The 21,248-nt window shown below is 38.4% G+C and overlaps 1 long non-coding RNA gene across 1 annotated transcript; it reads right to left on the reverse strand.

Moving 5' to 3' along the window:
• Positions 1 to 13,309: 13,309 nt before the first annotated feature.
• On the reverse strand, positions 13,310 to 21,003 carry LOC120398243. The gene is made up of 5 exons (XR_005594269.1): positions 20,901 to 21,003; positions 19,076 to 19,185; positions 18,680 to 18,769; positions 17,397 to 17,541; positions 13,310 to 13,399 (listed from the first exon to the last, which is right to left on the reverse strand). It is a non-coding gene; the product is annotated as an uncharacterized LOC120398243 (long non-coding RNA).
• Between the last annotated feature and the right edge of the window lie 245 nt (positions 21,004 to 21,248).

The following is a 21,248-nucleotide window of genomic DNA, read 5'->3' on the forward strand; positions in this document are numbered from 1 at the left end:
TCATGGCTGCCCAGAGCTGCGTGGGGCTGTGAGTACTGGGGCTTGTGACTCTGCATTGGGAACAAGGAGAGAGGCTGCTAGCTAGTTAAGTGGGGAGGTGGTCGCTCTGTGGGGCTTTGCAGAGAGTGGCAGGAGAGGGCACCGGAGGGGTTTGCTGGGGAGAGTTCACTGGCATGGAAGACGACCAGGAGCACCCAAGACTCACCACTGGACTGGAACTTTGCTCAGGACTCCTGAACTCTCTGTGCAGACACATTGCTCGGTGTCTGCCCTTCCAGACTATGCTACCACTGGGCCCGTGGGGCTTTGGTTTGGATGCAGCCCTGTTTTACTGTACCCCCTATATTTCCCCTTGTTGTATTTATCCTCTCATCCCTCTGTAAATAAATATTTCCCTTTCTTATAGCCATTGTACTTTTCCTGTGTGAGTGTTCATTCTGGGGGGTTTGGAACAGGTACCCCTGGGGTGCCCCTGCTGCATTCCTGCATGCGCCTTCACTTGGCCAGAGCTGCCTGCAGGGCAGACTCCATCTTGGCCACGAGGGCGCTAAAGTTACACATGGTTAGAATTGTAAATGGTTAGGCTGCAGTTCGGATTCTGCCCCTACAGGTACAACTTGCTTTTTCTATTAGGAATTATTAAAAATGAAGGACCAAATTCTGCCGTTACTACCCTAGTGCAACTCCAGTGAAGTCTGCACAAGTGTAACTGAGGGCAGAATCCAACTAAAAGATTTTACTTTAAATTGCAAGAGGTTTTTTTAACAAGAGGATGTTGACATTTTTCTCTTGTATTGCTATAAGCCTCCAGTCTTTGCCATTGTGTTCCATATTGGTTAGTCCATACATCACTGACTCTTCCCTTTCTTTTCCCTCCAATGGCCAGACAATATCCAAATCTTACGGCTTTTTCCTCCACATTTAAAAATATCCACCACTTCCTTTCTCTCCCAATAGCCACATCACTCATTTAGTCCATAACTGCCTCATGCTAGGCTTTTGGGGTGAGCCATGGGTTCTGAGAATATTTTTCATGTAACTTGTGAATAATGGGAACCATAATCTGTTAATGTTGCTCCATGAGGTCAGCTATTGCCTTGGAAAGGACAACATCAGCATCTCAAAACACTGCAAAAGAAATCTACGTGGGCAAGGAACCAAACCTCAGGCAGAGTGTCATAGGTTTTCTCCCCCACTTGGAGCTTTTGGGTTCCAAGATGGGGACCTGCATGGACTCCTCTAAACTAAAATCTTAGTTTAGATCTGGTTCTCGCTGCCACCAGTCAGTTTTAAGTGTCTGACACACTCCCTGTTCCCCCAAAAACTTCCCCTGGGGAACACAGATTCAAACCTGAATCTCAACACAAAGGGAAACAAACCATTTCCCACCTCCCCTCTCCTAGTGCTTAGGAGAGATACCTGATTCAAACTCCTTGAATCTCAACACAAAGAGGGATTCCCTATCCCCCCTCCCTTTCCCCCAGTCCTTGGGAAAAATACCTTGATTCAAACTCCTTGAATCAAACAAAGAGGGATTCACTTTTTCCCCCTCCCCTTCCCCTGAAAATCCAAACAAGGGAAGAAATCAATCAAGTTCTAAAAAAGAAAAGATTTTATTAAAGAAAGAAAAAAAGTACACTCTCTCTGTATTACCAGGATGCAAAAATACAGGGTCTAACTTATAAAAACTGGAGAGACTTCCCCCTCCCTCCTCCTCAGAATAATCAGTAACAGCAACAGAAATAAAGAATTCTTCCAGCAAACACACGATTGCAAATATAGAAAGCAACTCAAAAGACTAATCCGCCTTTTTAACTAATACTCACTATACTGGATAGTAGGAAATACTCCAGGAGAACTTGGAGACATGTCTGGCCTCTCTTAGATCCAAAGAGAGCTTCAACTCAAAACAAAGAACACAGGAAAAAAAACTTCCCTCCACAGAGATTTGAAATTATCTTGTCCCTGATTGGTCCTCTGGTCAGGTGTTCCTCAGGTACTGCTTGTTAACCCTTTACAGGTAAAAGAGACCTTAACCCTTAACTAACTGTTTATGACACAGAGGGATTAAATTAATCTAACACTCTGCATAGTTCTGAAAATGAAACTGCCCTGACATCTTTCCAACAACCATAAACTCAAGCTATAAGTGTTTAATCTGCAGAGTGAATCTCCGGTTCATTGTATGTCCAAAATCTGGAACTGGAGAAACATCATCTCCCTGTACCATATCTAGCTCAAGAACCCTAAAGAGAGCTGCCAGATAATTCTTTAACAGTGTCAACAGCCCTATTTAAAGAGCGACAGAAAACTGAGCCTAATATGCATAACACGTGGAATAGAGAAATGCAGGGACATTTATATGGCAAAACCAAAATCTGAATAGTTTCCTAAAGCTAAAAATGACACCGAGCAGAGACATGTTTGCACCAGCTTATATTTTAGTACTACATACCACAATTCAGAATTGGGCACTCTCTTCCCCTTACTAAACATGGGCAGGTATAGCTGTAAGGAAAGAAAGCCCAGGAGTCTTATGGAGACAGCACTAAAGTCACATAAAAGGACACTGTTATTATTTTAATTGAATAAAATGGGAGTTCAGATATTAAAGAACAGAAGATGTTCTGTTCCATTTTCTGACAGAAGACTCAGCGGTTTTTCAAAAATGAATTACTACCTTTATATTGTGCAAGTGTTCTTATTCAAGTTGGCCCTAATTGCTCACAGGTTGGCACTTGTGAAAAAGATTTGCAAACCAAGCCCTAGCAGAGCAAATTTCATTCAGATTTACAAAAGCTAATGAGACTCTGTTAATCAATGCAAGCTCTTAATATGCTCAAGTTGGACGTTGCAGCAGAACAAGCCATCATCACACAGTAAAAGGCCAATTTGTTTTGTAAAGGGGATTTTCTGCCCTAGTCATTGTAGAGAAAGCCCAGGAACTGATGAAGGGATACTGCAAATGACTTGTTGGGGGTGACGGGGGAGGGAATTCAAGACATTGGTAGACCTTACAATGGTTAATTGATTTGTTCCAGTAAAGGTTTAAAATTAAGTTGCACTATTTCAAACATTATTTATGTCACTTTTAAAGCAAAACAACAATTTACACTGTAAGTAGCATCTTGGAAACTGTTACACTATTACAAAGTTGTGGACTGTTTGAAACATGTGTATTTTGTAGATTAACTTCTTAGGCAAATTAACCTGTGCTTGAATAACTTTTAAAAAATTGATTTGCCCTTTCATTGTAGACCCAGACTGTTGCCAAAAATGATAAGGATTCTTTCATTTGGGGGTTATTCAAGCTATTGCAATCCTAAATCCAAGACTCTAACTCTGGTTCAAGATGAAAGTAGGGTAATAAGGATTTAGGTTGTGTGTGATTATATCCAATCTCCAACCTACAACCTTGTGATCAAGTCTGACAACAGCAACATATTTGTATTTCAGACTAAGCCACCCTTGCAAAAAAAGGCAACAGAATAAATGAGGTGGCTCAAGATTCAGTTCCATAAGCAGTTAGTATTGTTTTTGGATAGGAGACAAATTGTAATTTAAATTGGCAAGAGCCATTATTTCACAATCATTAAAATGTGGAAGAGGAAAAATTCAATTTTCTCATTACTATTTTCTTTAATAAAAGCTTAGTTTTATCTAGAAAACACTCAGATTTAGGCTACTCAGTATAAAATTTCACTCCAGGAAGGTAACAATCATATCTTTGAAAATGGAGATAAAGACTAATTTTAAAAAGGTAAATGTAATATATTGCAGCTAAAACATATTGGACCATATTCAACAAACCAATGGAGCTACACCATGGCTGAGTTTGGCCTGTTTTTATTAGCAAGTACCAACAGTGTATATGACTATGTAATAGATACATAGTCATTTCCAAACTAGCTGACACAGACAAAATAGTTTCAACATATACAGTAAAATTTTGAAAGCAGCTTTAAGTTGGTCTTCATTTTTGTTCATGCATACCATTTGCATGTGTTTTTGGTGTGCACAGTCTTTACAAGGGATAATTTGTACATGCCGGTGATAGAAATTAGATATTTTAAAATATCTGTTTGCACATGCAAATGAGTTTTGTGCCTGTACATTCTATCGTTTGTACAATAGTGGGCAAAAACTGAGCATGCACCAAAAGGCCACATTTTGAAAATGTAACCAGTAGAGCTTCAGGGGCTTTGTCAGCCAGAGGTGGTTTGGGAATCTTGCTGTAGTCAATGCTGGAAGGCTGCGAGAATGAATGGAAAAAATTGAACATGATCATTTCCTTTACAGGGGCTAGAATTTTCCATTACAATCTACGCTGTTGTAAGGGGCCACATCACAATTTCCTTCCCAGTGTCCCCACTGCTCCAGCAAAAGAGTAAACTTACTGGATCTCCACCTGTTGCAGTGTACACGCCCCCAATGTGCTGGAGTAGCTACACCGCTTGGCTTGTGATGGGGGAAGAGGGAGCTTGGTGTCAAGGCCTCACCCTTCTGCACTCCCTTCTGTCCCTTCCTACTCATTTGTGTGTGTGTGCGGGGGGAGATCTAGTGTTCTGTGGCATACACTGCCCTCACCTCCTACTAGAAACAGTGATAGTCATGAGCATGCCTTATGCTGCCTTATTCTCTGAGCCTGCACGCAGGATGGGCCAGGGTCTGGCCCTATAATTAGTGACTCCACTAGGCATGACTTCTGCAGTATCTCCTTTCTGCATATAGTTACCAGACCGCAACTGAAGACTTGTTGCATTGAAATCACATCTGCTGAGCTTTACCTTTACACTTGCCGTCCTGCCAAGTGCTTTCAAAGCTGTGTATACAAATCTTAAAATTCCATTAAGAAACCAAGTAGAAATCAATATTTATGTAACAGTTTAATTATCTGAATTGGTTGTTAAACTACCAATAAAAAATTAACCAGGCTTTAGTAAATCTTTCAACAGAGTGATAGCTCTTCTGTAGCATTTCCCCCCATAGATATCTAAGAGCTTCTCAAAGGAAGGCAAGTATATAATTATGCCCCCTGCAGATGAGACACTAATGGAAAATGAAATTGGTAACAAAGTTTCCATTCTAATTAATAAAATCCCCACTAGTTTTTGGTAGTGGTGAGTGCGAGAATAGTGTAAGGACAGATATAATTATGTTTCGTCTGTTGTCCGATGGATTGGTGGCCCATCCAGAAGCTTGCATCAGTGGTGATCTCTCTGGTAGTATTAGAGGAGTGTGACAGATGTGATGGTAGGGAATCATAGAATGTTCAGAGAATGTTGTATCAACTTTATAAATGTTATATGTATCTTTATGAGCTTGTTACTGATTGTTTTCCTGGCTAAATGAGTAGGATAAAACATCCTGTCTGCAGGAACTAAAGTCAACGGAGAGTAATTAATGCAAATCCCCACTATTTAAAGCAGGTAGCAAGGCTTTTGAAGTTTGATGCCCTGGGCAAACAGTAGACAGACTGATCTGACATGGCTCAAAGACTTAAGATGACAAAGGACCTGAAACTGTGTAAAACAATGGCCCTGACGTGGGAAGTGGGTCACTCACACTTGATTCAAGGACTGACAGGCTTGAGACTGTGACCAGAGACAGGCCCTGTAATGTTTTGGAACTCCTAGTGGAAGATGGGTGACCATCTGGTAAGCTAGGGATGCATATAAGCTGATTATTTTTTAAAAATGTATGTTTTCTCTGAAATGCATTTGTTCTGAATATATAATATTTTGCCTTAGCAAAATGGCTGGTCACTGAATAACCCTGCCATTGTCCCTCAGAGAACATTATTGCAGGAGTTGAAATGAAGTCAGACCAGCTAGGGTGATTACACTGAATTACAGGGGTCTGTACCTATTACTGTGGTCTACAGAAGTTAAATCACATGATTTTGCCTCAATAAAAAGGTGAGATGCTTATGACCTGGGTGGGGTGCCATCAAAGAAGCCATGAGGGAATAAGAGGTGCAGTTAACTCAAGAACTGTGAGAAGGTGATTCAACTAGGCCTGCTGTCTAGTTTGACTACTATCTGTGAGATTTTAGAACAGACCTTGGAACCTCTACATGTGTTCACTCGAGGAGGTGTGTGTTCAGTGGATATTGAGACAATGACAGAAATTTCAAAATGATGTAGTAAATAATGCATGAAGTAAATAACATGGGTATAAGTCCCTTAGTAAATGATGGAGTAATAAATATGCTGTTATGTGTCTGTAGGACTCCCAAATACCTCATTGACAGCAATATCGCATTGCTACCGTAAATGTAGAGGATATTAAACACAGAAATTATTACTTAACTGTCTGTCTAAAACACAGAAGGGGAACACGGGAGTGTGGATTCCTGGAAAGTTTTTAGAAAGGAAACTTGAAATCTAACAGTTATTTCATTATATAGTAAGTAGTGCAGTGGTATCTAAACCTTACCTGGTGCATGTGCCTAGTTATTACAGCGTAATGGAGTATATCATCTGTATAGTAAGTTTCCAAGATTGTCACTCTGTGTGGCAGTCTGAAGGGTTGGAAACAGCAACAAGCATGGCTAAGAGGTCTTTTTAGGGCTGTCAGGAGCTTAAAAAAATTAGTCGTGCGATTAAAAAAATTAATCTCGATTAATCGTGCTGTTAAACAGTAATAGGATACTATGTATATAAATCTTGGTGGATGTTTTCCACATTTTCAGATATATTTATTTCAGTTACAACACAGAATACAAAGTATACAGTGCTCACTTTATATTTATTTTTTTATTATAAATAGTTGCACTGTAAAAATAAAAAATAGTATTTTTCAATGCACTTAATACAAGTACTGTAGTACAATCTCTTTATCATGAAGGTTGAACTTACAAATGTAGAATTATGTACAAAAAATAACTGCACTCAAAAACAAAACAATGTAAAACTTTAGAGCCTACAAGTCCACTAAATCCTTCTTCTTCAGCCAATCGCTCAGGCAAACAAGTTTGTTTATATTTGCAGGAGATAATGATGCCTGCTTCTTGTTTACAATGTCACCTGAAAGTAATAACAGGCATTCCCATGACACTGTTGTAGCCGGCATTGCAAAATATTTATGTGCCAGATGCACTAAAGATTCATATGTCCCTTCATGCTTCAACCACCATTCTAGGGGACATGCATCCATGCTGATGATGGGTTCTGCTCGATAACAATGCAAAGCAATGCAGACCAACACATGTTCATTTTCATCATCTGAGTCAGATGCTACCAGGAGAAGATTGATTTTCTTATTTGGTGATTCGGGTTCTGCGTCGGAGTGTTGCTCTTTGAAGACTTCTGAAAGCGTGCTCCACACCCCATCCCAATCAGCTTATGGAAGGCACTTTAGATTCTTAAATCTTGGGTCAAGTGCTGTAGCTATCTTTAGAAATCTCATGTTGGTACCTTTACCTTCTTTGCGTCTTGTCAAATCTGCAGTAAAAGTGTTCTTAAAATGAACAACATGCTGGGTCACCATCCAAGACTACTGTAACATGAAATATATGTCAGAATACAGGTAAAACACAGAACAGGAGACATACAATTCTTCTGCAAGGACTTCAGTCACAAATTTAATTAACACATTATTTTTAACAAATTTCATCAGCATGGAAGCATGTCCTCTGGAATGGTGGCCAAAGCGTGAACAGGTGTACAAATGTTTACCATATCTAGCATGTAAATACCTTGCAATGTTGGCTACAAAAGTGCCATACGAACATCTGTTCTCACTTTCAGGTGACGCTGTAAATAATAAGCAGGCAGCATTAACTCCCATAAATGTAAACAAACTTGTTTGTCTTAGCAATTGGCTGAACAAGAAGTAGGACTGAGTGAACTTGTAGGCTCTAAAGTTTTACATTGTTTTGTTTTTGAGTGCAGTTATGTAACAAAAAAATCTACATTTGTAAATTTCACTTTCACAATAAAGAGATTTCACTACAGTACTTGTATGAGATAAACAAAAGATATTGTATTTTTCAATTTATCAAGTGAGCAGTTTTCACTTTGTATTCTGTGTTGTAACTGAAATCAATATATTTGAAAATGTATAAAAACATCTAAAATATTTAATACATTTCGATTGGTATTCTATTGTTTAACAGTGCGATTAAAACTGCGATTAATTGCAATTAATTTTGAGTTAACTGTGATTAATCAACAGCCCTAGTCTTTTTGTCCAGAATATCACCTGGTTGAATCTTCACTGGGATTCAGTTGTTAACATCCATTTTTTTAGTTCTCAACCATGTGGTGTACAGCTACACCAAGGCATGTATTTATGCCATGCCAAGAGTCGTAGCCCACTGTGATGTGAGAGATAAACAATCTCTAACTTTACTCTATATCTAATTTGCATGCAACAATTTCATTGGCTGTATGAAGAAAACTGCACAAACTGTGGATTACTTGGTCCAGCTGCCACACCCATGCTAATAATGCTGTGAACTTCTATAGCAATGTTCATCCTAAACTCTTAGAGTGCTTTACAAAGACAAGATTGATTCACGTTTTAGAACTGAGTAAACTGAGGCACAGAAATTCACATGCTGAAAGTCACAGCATAAGACACTGATTCAGAAATAGGACCCAGTTCTTCCAGTAGAGGGCTGGGTCCACACCCAATGTTTGTACTACTTCAAACACATTTTTGTATAAATCAGTTTAATACATCTGTGTAAATACATTTAAGGTTGATTTACAATTGGCTTAGAGATTTAAATATGTCCACGCAGATGTTTACATCAATAAAACTAAACTGATTTACATACAAATTTTAATTAAACTGGTGCAAGCTGTGTGTGTAGATTAGCCCTCTCTCCTCAACTCTGACCATATAGATTTTCTGGTGTGGGTTTTTTGTTTGTTTTTGTTTTTTTGTGTGTCTTGTATGGTTATTTTAACAGAATGTAGTGGTAGTATTTGTATATAGACCATATGTATATATTACTTTTAGCTTTCATTGTGTTATCCTTCAAATAAGCATCTACAGTGTTCACAATATCTATTGCGTAATTACTAATTTAATGGGAAACTAAATTCTCCAAGAGTAATTTCATTTGGAATACGAAAAGCATTTCAAATAGGTTTAGTTCTTGATGCCTCACAAGATATTCATAAATGTTTGAGCTCATCAGCTATTTCACTTGGATAAAATAGAGTGACCAACATTTACAAATAATTGAAAATTGTTTCATGCATTATTTGCTGAATTAAGTATGTTTTTGGAAGTTAATTGCTTTAGCTAACTTTTGTCCATACACTTTCCAATTCTGTAGTGCACACTGTCAGTTTTATGTTGTCTATTCTAGGCTTGTAGGGGTTAGTCTGATTATTATTCCCTTTCACTGGTTTTAGTCTACAGTAGGTAGAAATAATTGTTTAACAGTTGAGCCTCATAGATTTTTCTGGGCCAGGAAGCCACTGCTCCTTCACAACTCCATCCCCTTCTGACCAGGCAACAGGAAAGCCAGCCAAGAGTGAGCCCACAAACCAATCTTTGTCACAAATTCACCTTGACTAAGGTCTTTTGCCTAGATGGGAGGGAAGAGTTCTTGCTTCTAGTGAATTTTCAGTTACATAAAAAGGATGATTGAGTAGGGCTAGGAGAAGCTGTCACATGCTGGGAGAGATTATTTTATACTGTTATTGAGAGATGGGATAATGTAATTACAATGGAAGGTTAAGTATCAGAGGGATAGCCGTGTTAGTCTGGATCTGTAAAAAGCAACAAAGAGTCCTGTGGCACCTTACAGACTAACCAATGTATTGAAGCATAAGCTTTCGTGGGTGAATTCGTCAGATGCGTCTGATGAAGTGGGTATTCACCCACAAAAGCTTATGCTCCAATAAGTCTATTAGTCTATAAGGTGCCACAGGACTATTTGTTGCTTTTTAATGGAAGGTTACATAGTCATGGATTGGACAAGAAGTTTTCGGAAAGCTTCTTAAAATTACAGATGTACATTGACTTGAAAGGAACCAAGATCAGACCTATGTATAAACTCAGATGTCATCTGTTCTCCATAATCAATGAAGACACTTGATATGACTTGACATTAGTGTGACCCTAAGAGCCCCTCAAAACCAAGTGGCAGAGGCTCCACTATGCTGTAACTCATATCAGACCTGACACACACTATCCATAACATACTGTTGTCCTAATATGTACATAAGAGGGGTAGTGTAAGGCATCATATGTAAACTGGTGTCACACTGGTCCTGCAAATCATTTTATGATGTGTATGGGTTGTGTATAAAGAATTATATATGTGCACTGGAAATATGTTCTTACTATGTTTTGAAGGCAATGCATAAATCAAGCCTGCTTTATACAAAGGAATGTGGGTTTACCTGTATGACCGGCTTCCTTACATGCAGAGGACAATGAAAGGACATCTACATGTAAGGTAAACAAAGCCATCAAGCTAACGAGTGGTGGCGGAAACTATTTTTGTGAACACAGCAGCAGTTCAGCTCTGCCCCCCGCATAAGTCTTCCTGGCTCTTGAGACAAAAACAATGGATTTTGGAAAAGATAAGGAGGGGAAAGAAGACATTCTAGTTGTCTGTCACTTAGATAACAGCATTCTGTGAAAGTTGGATCCCCTGGCTTGGAGGGTGAGAGTGGCTGGTAATTTGATGCAAGAAACTTGCTTAGGGAGATTGTAACTTGCTAAAAATAAGTTTTAGTCACTGGAAAGTGTATTTTGTTTAGTATAGTTTGTAATCATACCTGTCTGTTTTTCTCTTACTTAGTATCACTGAAATTTCTGTTCATTGTTGATAAACTTATGCTTAGTTTTACTATAAACCATCTCAGTGCCGTTATGTTGATATATAGAGTGAGTCCTCAGCTAAGTAACAGGTTGGTGTGTACATTCTCTCTCTGGAGGCAGCAAATTTAATTTCTATGAGTGTCCAGTGAGAGGGACATCTGTGGGGAACATGGGTTCACTGATTGTTACCTGTAAGGCAAAGTGAACCCTGGCAGTCTCAAGGAGCTTTCTGGTGAGGCAGACAGTCTGGTGCACCAGGGAACTGACACATAGTCTAAGCTCCAGTAAAGCTCACTTGCTAAGGCAGAGGGGGTAACACAGTAGTGTACAGTTCTGGGTGTCTTCAGTAGGGCATCACAATTGGTTAACACTTTATCAGACCATTCTTATAGAAGCTGTTCAGTCAGAGCCTGAGCCAGCTCCCACTAACGTCAGTGAGAGCTTTGCTGCTGGCTTCAGTGATGGCAGACTAAGCTCCCACTGAATAAAGCAAGAACTATATAAACAGCACTTTCAGCCAACAACCGTTAGATTTACTGAAAGTTCTTTGCTGTTTGATCATTTGCATTACAATGGCAAGAATCTCTGTTGATTTGCTAACTAGAAAGTAATCTTGGGTAATGCTTTCACATTTCAGAATTTTCTAATGTAATGTTTTAAAGACTGAGAAAAAAAAAACACATTTTACATTTTGCAAACACACCACACCTTACTTAAGGTTAAACAAGTTAAACATGTCATTCCCCATTATGCATGTTATATTAGTACCTCAGTCAGAAATCATATTAAATGCCAGCAAACATCCTGTGCAGCAGGGGCAGCTCCAGGGACCAGCATGCCAAGTGCGTGCCTGGGGCGGCAAGCCACGGGGGGTGCTCTGCCGGTCGCCGTGAGGACGGCAGGCAGGTTGCCTTCGGCGGCATGCCTGTGGAGTGTCCGCTGGCCCTGCGGCTTTGGCAGACCTCCCACAGGTGTGCCGTTGAATCTGTGGGACCAGGGACCTCCCGCATGCAAGCCACCGAAGGCAGCCTGCCTGCCATGCTTGGGGCGGCAAAATACCTAGAGCTGCCCCTGCTGTGCAGACAAAGCTTTAACCGTTAATGCGGGGGAGGAGGAGGAGAGAGACACCCACCACACACCAAACAGTTCATCTACAAAATTTTGCAGTTCAGGTAATCTGTTAACTTGCTTAATTTGAACAAGTTACTTGTTTTTAATTAGAAGTTAACTGGAAAAAGAAGATGCTCTACATTAGAACTGTTAGAATTAAAGTTTCTAAAAAAACCAACCCCCACATTGATGGTTTACTGTGTAGAAGTAGGTAGTCATCATTGCCCATCACCACCCAAAAAAGGGACCTGTTTAGACCTTAGAAAGTTATGAAGGAAATGAACAGAGAAAGGAAGCACTCCTACACGGCAAGAACATGCAAGAATATGGAAAATTAAAATCACTAACTAATCATAATTAAATCTAATTAGGAAGAATATATTTATTTCTCCCCAACATGAGCACAGTAGGAGCCAAACCTCTACTCTCAATTGTAGCAATGTAGCTAAGAACAGAATTTGGCTTTGGGTTTTTTCTGTTTCCCCTCTTTCCTTAAGGTTGATTCATTTAGCTAGAAACCCTTTTGTAACAAAATCTCCTGGTGTGGCTAGCAGAATGCACACTTACACATTCTCCAGGGACCACACATGACAGGAGTTCAGACATTCTGTATTCTTCATTTTTGTTCAGAAACTTACTGCAGAAAGAATCAGAGGAAAAATACATAAACAATAGAACCAACATATGGGGATTGATTTAAAGCCCATTTAAGTCAATGAGAGTTTTTTCCATTGACTTCAATGGGCTTTGAATCTAAGCCCTTAGGCCCCAGTTCAGGAAGGTACTTAAGCACATGCCTGACTTTAATCACCTAGTTGATTTTACTGAAATCATTGGACTACCTATATGCTTGAACATGTGGCAGACACTTTCATACCTTAATGAAATGGGGCCATGCTGAATAAGGACACAGGATACACATTTATTTTTCAATGGAAACAAAGTCCCAAATTATTTCAATATTATTGCAGTGTGCTAACTGCAATTCTAGTCACAATGAAGCTCCAGTAGTGAAACTGTTCTGTGAACCAAACAAATTTCTCTGTAAGAAAAGTCCAGATAGATCTGCAGTAACAGTCATTTAGATTCAATGGTTTAACTTCACATTTATTAACTGGTACAGGAGAAAAACTAAAGTTTTTAACTGAATTAAGTATTTTTAATTTGGCTTGCAATTTGAATAAGACTGGTACGCTATGGTACCTTCAATGCATTTCAATCCCACAAATATCTCTCAGTACTAAATTGACCATAATGATAAAGCATTTACAGAATGAGTCAGGCAAATAACCTATCTGAGAATATTTAAAAAATGTATAAAACCCATCAGAAAGAAACAATGATAAAAATAAAGAATGATGAAACAATGAAATTTTCTATGTATTTACTAATATCAAAGTGAACATGAGTCTTCTTTTAATCCTTTTGGCAAGCAGCTAAATATTTCTGGAAACCAGTGTTCCAAGTGTAGAATCATCATAATTTCTGTGAATATAAACTTTACAAATGAAATGTTATGGTCAATATACATTTTCTCTGCAAACATCTAGTATCTATGATAAGTTTGTCAAGTCTTGTTTTAGTTTAAAAGTATATAAAATTAACATTAAAATTAGTTTTAATTACCTGTAACAATCTTTATACACTTAAAAAATTGCTTGGAAACTCACATTTTCTTATCGTACATTTATAACTGCAATCCACAATATGCATTGAACACAAACGATTCTATTTTAAAAAGACATTTGTTACTGTAAACACAATAATACATTTTGTGAAAATAAGGTTGGTTTGCAAAACCCAATATGAATACAAGGTTGTTGTTTTTTAAATAAGAGCAAAAAAAAGCAGATTGTTTTTCAGCTATTTCTCTAAAATGTTGTGAGCCTAACCAGTGCATATACATCTGAGCATGGGAAGCTATAAGCAGAAGTGAAATTGATGAGCCTAGTTTCAGTCTCCCAGCTTGACTGTATTGGACAAATAACTCACCTCTAAAAAAACAGCTGTTTTCAATTAATAATCTAAGGCATTAATGATATGTGAATTATTTTGTTGTTTTATTATTTGTATTTTGAAGTGTCAATCCCAGAAAGCTATTTTAGAAGGAAATGTCTGACGGGGGAAAAAAATCTCCTTTTAGAGCTATAGTGGAAGTTTAAGTTCCTTAAATCAGGCTTTCAGCATTGAAAACAGTTATTTGTATCCATGAGGATGAAGTCTGGCATATTGTATGACGCATGGAGACAGCTTTACTTATTGCCCATTCTCATGGACAGCCAGGATCAGTTCAGAAAAACCAAACATTACAAGATTCTTTTATTCCAGATCTCCTGGTATTGCAACTTCTTCATGGACCACAGATGATGGCCGTCTAAACATTCTGTACTCTTCATTAGCATGAATTTGACTCCCTTACAGACAAGTTGCATTAGTATTGCTAGTGCTGTGCCTGTAGAGGCAGAGTAGGTTTTCTATTGTTAGAGCAGCACAGTTTATCTTGCTGGGGTAAGAGTAATCAAGATGATGAGAATCCACATTAATTCTCATTTAACTCTAGCATCAAAAGGAGACTAGGCACAAATCCAGAGATCCTTAACTCAGGCTAACTCCCATTGACGACAATTGTCTGAATAAGGATTTAGTCTCAAGGAAGTAGTTAAGTTTATATTTAATATTAGTAGTGTCATATGCAAGATGGATACAATTAAAGTGGTAATATTTTATCTAGCATATATGTACTCAAGACGTGCTAGAAGTGGCACATTGTTTGACTTAATTATTCAATTATTTTAATTTATTGGCAGTTTGTTTTAGACCATAAATACGACTTTTACAGTGCAAAGTTTCTCTTTCAAAATTTGTCAGAAAATGTAGTGAGGAGAGAAATTAGAACCTGAAGGGACAAGAGAGATGAAAAGGTTTCAGGGGAGATTTGAGGATAGATGAGCTCAAGGGACAAAGGAAGAGCAAGACCTGCAGAGGAATCTACACCAGAGCTGGTGAGACTATATGGAGACAAGTAGGTATAGCAAGTTTTATTCTGAGCTTTACCATTTTAAAAAAGCAACACAGAGAAAACCTTCACACACCTGTTTATAATGGCAAAAGCTAAAAATCAGACTCAAGTAAGTGTTGCACCGAGCCGTAACTCGTGGCTATAGACATAGCTCTAAAGAGGGTCAGCCGATGGCTTAGCAATTTCAGGCCCTGATTCAGGAAGGCATTTTTATTAACATTTAAAAATTTGTAGTAGTTCAGGATGAGTGTGATAAGTCACATTGTTCAATGTTGGAAAACCAAGCAGTGTTGCATCTAGTTTAATTGTTTAAGCTACTTGAAATGCAGAAGTAAACAAGTAGATATAAATGGGGACAGGTTAATAGTCTGATATTAGGAACAAGGGCAAGGCTTCTTTATTTCAAATGTTAATTTTATCCTGGCACACTTCCTTTAAGCATTCAGAAAAACAAAACCAGCCCTGGAAGCCTTTTCTTATGAGAGATGTACTACAGAATTCCACACGTATGACCCAACCACTACAGCAAACTCTATTATGAGCTGTAGTGTTTGGGCCATTGGAGTAGAATACTGTAGCATAAGTGTTGGCAGTGAGAATACAGCACAAGATTCTGCTTTTTAAAAAAAAAAAGCAAAAAAAAAGTACTGCTTTTCACATCAATATATCTAACAGTATCTATAAAAATAGTATCAATGTATGGATTTTGCAGCTGGAAAACTTCTCCCCCAACCCCCCGTTAAGTTGAACAAAAGGGTAAAAATTGATAGATTTCCAAACTTTGTCTTTACAGTAATTTGCAAATTTTGTAACCTGAGAGATCTTTCAATCATTTAATACAGATAATCCAACTGCAATTAAGTGGGATATTAACTTTCATAGAATTGATTTTTCTATGAATGTCCCAACATTAGGACCAGCTTGTTCACTGGTAAATCATCATATAGGTTTGCATGGTTTTTTTTTCAAAAATATTTTCATTTTAAGACACAACCACCAAATTAATATGAAATCCAAAGGGGCAAGAGTGACTTAAAGCTCATCTGTGAGCTTCCCTGATCCTACACTCTGATTCCTGTGCCAACTGCAACAGTCAGAAGGGGCCAAAAGTGCAGCAGAGGATCAACAGGAAATCCTGGCATCACCCTCTTTTCTCTACCATACCCCATCCTTAACCAAAAGAAGGTTGAGAGGAGATATGATTGCTCTCTTTAAATATATCAGAGGGATAAATACCAGGGAGGGAGAGGAATTATTTCAGCTCAGTACTAATGTGGACACGAGAACAAATGGATATAAATTGGCAGTCGGGAAGTTTAGGCTTGAAATTAGATGAAGGTTTCTAACCATCAGGGGAGTGAAATTCTGGAACAGCCTACCGAGGGAAACAGTGGGGGCGAAGGACCTCTCTGGCTTTAAGATTAAGCTTGATAAGTTTATGGAGGGAATGGTTTGATAGGATAACACTATTTAGTCAATAGGTCAATAACGTGCCGCCACTGGTAATTAGTACCGAGGGTCAATGTTGGGATATTGAAAGTCTTTTTCCTGAGTGTCTGGCTCGAGAGTCTTGCCCTCATGCTCGGGGTTCAGCTGATCGCCATATTTGGGGTCGGGAAGGAATTTTCCTCCAGGGTAGATTGGCAGTGGCCCTGGAGGTTTTTCGCCTTCCTCCTCAGCATGGGGCAGGGGTCGCTTGCTGGAGGATTATCTGCTACTTGAAGTCTTTAAATCAGGATTTGGGGACTTCAACATCTGAGTCAAGGGAGAGAATTATTTCAGGAGTGGGTGGGTCAGCTTTTGTGGCCTGCATCTTGCGGGAGGTCAGACTAGATGATCATAATGGTCCCTTCTGATCTTAAGTTCTATGATTCTATGATCCTCTTGCTATGCCAACAGAAAAGAGAGAGGTGGTATAGGCATTTGTGTTTATTCTGTGCCACTAGAGGATCCCCTGTTCACTGATGTGATCTTTTATCTATCAGCAGTGCAGTGCAAAGAGCCCCATTGTTTTGCTCCTCTTCCTCAGCTTTTCCTGCTATGGTTTGTCATCTTTTTATGCTATGCTTTAACCTACAGTATATGTTCCTCAGATAAGGGACAGAATCTTTTTGTTTACCCATAAATCACCATGTAACAGCAGCATTAACAATCAAGCCTAAATCTAGTTAAATTTAAATGTATAAGAAATTTTAAGTAATAAGTCTGGGATAACTGGATGGTTGAGCAGTGTGTAGCGTAACATCCAAAAACTGCAAAACCAGGGAAACAATTTAAACATTTTGTTTGCAAACTATATTAAAACCTCAAGTTAATGTTCCAGTATATAGATACAAGTGTTTGCAAATACAAGCTCTTCAAATACAACTAAGAATAAAATAACTAACTCTTGTTATTTCATTTTTGTTCCTATCGAAACAGTAATATTTGGATAACTCACAGTAAGCTATGGCACTGCAGTAGGAGCTAAGGTTACCTTGTGATCTCTCTTCTTGAATTCCCACAGGTTCCAAATATGGCCTCAGCCCCATTTAACATGGTCCTAGGTGTGGGTAATATTCTCTGATGTTATAACATTGGACATGGCCCAGAAATGTGTGTATCCATTTGTCCTCTTGATCCTGTAGAGCAACTTACAGCATTGGTAATTAACAGGTGTTGTGCAAGGAAAGTGATAGGACATATACTGGACACCTTTCACACAGTGAAGAGGTTAGAATTTCAGCTTATGTTAGAGACCATCAGTGATGAAAACAAAAGTCTGATATGGAGAGTGCGCCCTGGTGAGACCAGGTAGCACTCCCTCAAAGAAATATTACTTTTGCGGTGTTTTCATCGTAACCTTTAATGGTTTATCAGCTATTTTAAATACTTGCTGAGGTGCATGTGGTGGGCTAACTAAACTGAAGGAAAAATATCAGGAAAACTCTGTAAAAGAGAAGGCCTAGCATGATCCACTCTGTGCAAGGCAGGCCCTTTCTAGACAGGCTTTCAGGTGCCCCAAGACAACTGACAACCTAGATTTGCAGAATTGTAGAGCACCATTTTTGTTGTTTGTGGTTCTTAAAGGGGCAAGAACAAAAATTAATCTGCACAGAATCTAACTGACAAACTGTAGCAATACTCCACGAGGTCCATATTTCACTGGTGAGTAGGATATTTTCAGTGACTTTTACTCCTTGCTTTCCACCTCATTATTTCCATTTTCTTGATGTAGTCTGACAAACTAAAGAATTCATTGTTCATTTGGTAAGCAGCCTTGGCAAGTGATGGCATCCCTCAAGGGCTACTGCATGGTAATCTCTCAAGTTTCACCAAGTTGCACTCCAGTGTGTGACCCAACTTGTCTGAGTGTTATCTGTCATTTACTCTTAGTGAAAACAAAACTCTGGGTTTTGTTCCTAAAACAAGCGTGCACACACAAATATGCAGCTATCAAAACTGCCTGCAAGGTTCCATTTTAAAAGTAGCTCAGGAATAGTTAAGGTGGTGCCAGGGGACTCCATCAACAGGAGCATCTTACGTATCTGCATATTCTTGGTGCCTTTATAACTGCATGTTGGGTCACACAAGCAGCTCTCGGAAGAGCAACATGTGTAGCTAATACAAAGCTGGGAAAGATCACTCTAGGAAAAGAATCTCACCACTGCGTAACTACTCTTCTGGTGCATGCCACATATAGACAGCATACAGCAGTTCTCACGTGAAGATAAATGAGTGAGATTCAGTTTCTGAAGAACCTGCATCAGTCAAGCATACCTTGGTGCCAGGTGATAGTTTGGTGGTGATGGATGTCTCGGCATCAGCTCCCTCTTACAAAACTTTGTTGTTCTGAAGCACCTGTACAATCTAAATAAACGAAGGATTTTCTTAATTGTAACAAAAAAGTGCACTTTATGCACACTATTATTACATATATCAAAGGGTTCAGGGCAGAGTAACAGCCTGAGAATCATATCCTCAATACACCTCATGTATTCACCTGTTGCCTTAAGAACTAATGCAACATCATGCTTCCTCCCCTTTGTATATGGCAGGAGAGCATGCAGCTGTTGACAGCAATCCTTAATCCATTCTCTAGTTAAAATAATTAAAAAACACTCATTCTCACCATGAAAGCAAACAGTGCTACAGTTACAGCCTTTAAAAACTTACCTTCTTAGCTTCTCTTTGGTAGAACGAAAGAGTGAAGTCCTTTTGCTTTTCCCAGAGTTACAGCGTGTGGTCTTTACTTCACACGCAATGGTATTTTTAACAATACAGAACTATATGAGCAAACGGGAATGTTAGTCTCAATAAAAATACAGTCATCATACAGTATATTCTGCACTAAGAAATGTTTCGATAAAACAGATGAATAATTATCTAACAACAAAATTTTCCTTTAGATAAAGCCAGAAGAGAGCCACTGTGAACACCTAATCTGATGTCCTGTCTAATGCAGGTCATCAGATTTACCTGAATTAAATATGCAGGAACAAACCTATTGATCCTTGAAAATTACATGTGTCAGACGATAAAAAAATAGTATATATTCTAATTGAAACCCTTTGTATATGCTGTCCATAATGACTCCGAATATTGCTCTCACATCATTTCACTAGTATAGGTCTTAGCCCACTTTCCTCATGCCACCTCAACTGAAAATCTCAATGCCATTTAAAATTAAGCAGTATGCTAAAACATACTTTGTGTCCTCTTATATGTTTTTTTCTTATAAGTTAGGGATTTAAAAATCTGGAGTGATCACTACTTATTTCTTTCAATATTCTGGATTAAATATAAACTTTTATAACTGGTATTTAGAGATTTAGCAAAGAGCACTAACAGCTAAACTAATTACGAGTTTGTAATCCTTAATCCTTCACCTTAAATGCTCTAGTCTATTGTGTAGTGTCAATTATTCTCTACAAGCGACCAATTACCATAATATGAGTATTTTTCATCACTTCCTTCTGGAGTCTTAAATGCTTATATATTTGAGGTACACTGTCTCTTAAAACCAAAGTTTTGTACCAAGTTCAAATATGAGTGCTGATTTATGTGACCGTGCTACAAAAGTATTTGAAGACACCATGAAAGAGCCTAAAACTGAACAGGGTTTCTATGCACTCCTTCTTCTTACACAAAAAGGAGACATTCAATTAAATTGAGACACTGTACATTTAAAATAAATAAAGGGAAATACTTTCCCATAACACACAATTGACCTGTGAAACTTCTTGCCATAAACATTGTTGGGACAAAGACCATAGCAGATTTTTTAAAAGGATTGGACATTTGAGTGGATGAGAACAACCAGAGTTATACAACTGTAAACATCTTTAAAAGTGCACCATTTTTGGAGGGGATATAAACCCTCAGGCTTCAGGACATACACCAACTCTTCCTGGAATTAGAAAGAAGTATAGGGGTTCTTAAACTTTCTTCTGACAACCCAGAAATGACTGCTGTCAGAAATCAGATACAGGACTAAGCAGGCCACTGGTCTGATCTGGTATGGCAATTCTGATGCTTCTGCGTTCCCCTTTGCAGGAAATTTTGCTTAAATAGAAGAGGGTAGTTTCTTTATAAAATAGAATGGTAGTCTGAAATATTTTTTCTTGCTTATTTTAAGCACAGAAATGTCCTGTCTTCCCAGATTTTGCTGAAGGATTCTAGACAGGAGCTTTCTTGCCCTTAATTACTGGAGGGACAAAGAGTTAAGAGAAACAATCCTTGTGAGACGTTAAAAACAGACTTAAAAATTCCTCTGCCTCAGTTATTCAAATTTTGTTGTTCTGTGTGATGTTAATGCTAATAATCCTGTTAGTTTTTTCAATCACTCCCAAAATCTTCCAGGATAAACAAGGTGGTTCAGATCAGAGTTTCTTTTAAAAAGAAGAATAAATATATTGGGTGGGGGGGCAGAGCACACTTATTTAAAAAACAAAATTAATTAATAAAAAAAAACCAAAAAACTTCTTCCTTTACAACTTACCTCTAAGCACTAAACATGAAAAGCCACTCTAACCTGCAGCTGTAACTCCATCAGCTGCTCCAGTGTATAACAGTCAGAAATGAGGCAGAACAATAAATGTGCTATAAACAGGAAGTCAGGGAGCTCGTTTGTTTTAAGTCTGATACAAGGAGTTAATTCTGTATCCTGTAGCCCTTATTTCTGCTTCTCTGGAGAAATGTAAGATACTGGATCAACTTCTATTTCTTGCATTAATTTAAAACATGAAACTTATAATGGCTACTCCTGTGATATCAGTAGCAAAGAGTAAATGCTGTTGATGTATTTTTTTCCCTTTCTGGGTTGAAGGCTGCCCTATTTAATCACCCA

The sequence above is a fragment of the Mauremys reevesii genome, linkage group 1 (assembly GCF_016161935.1).
Source record: "Mauremys reevesii isolate NIE-2019 linkage group 1, ASM1616193v1, whole genome shotgun sequence".
Lineage (NCBI taxonomy): Eukaryota > Metazoa > Chordata > Testudines > Geoemydidae > Mauremys > Mauremys reevesii.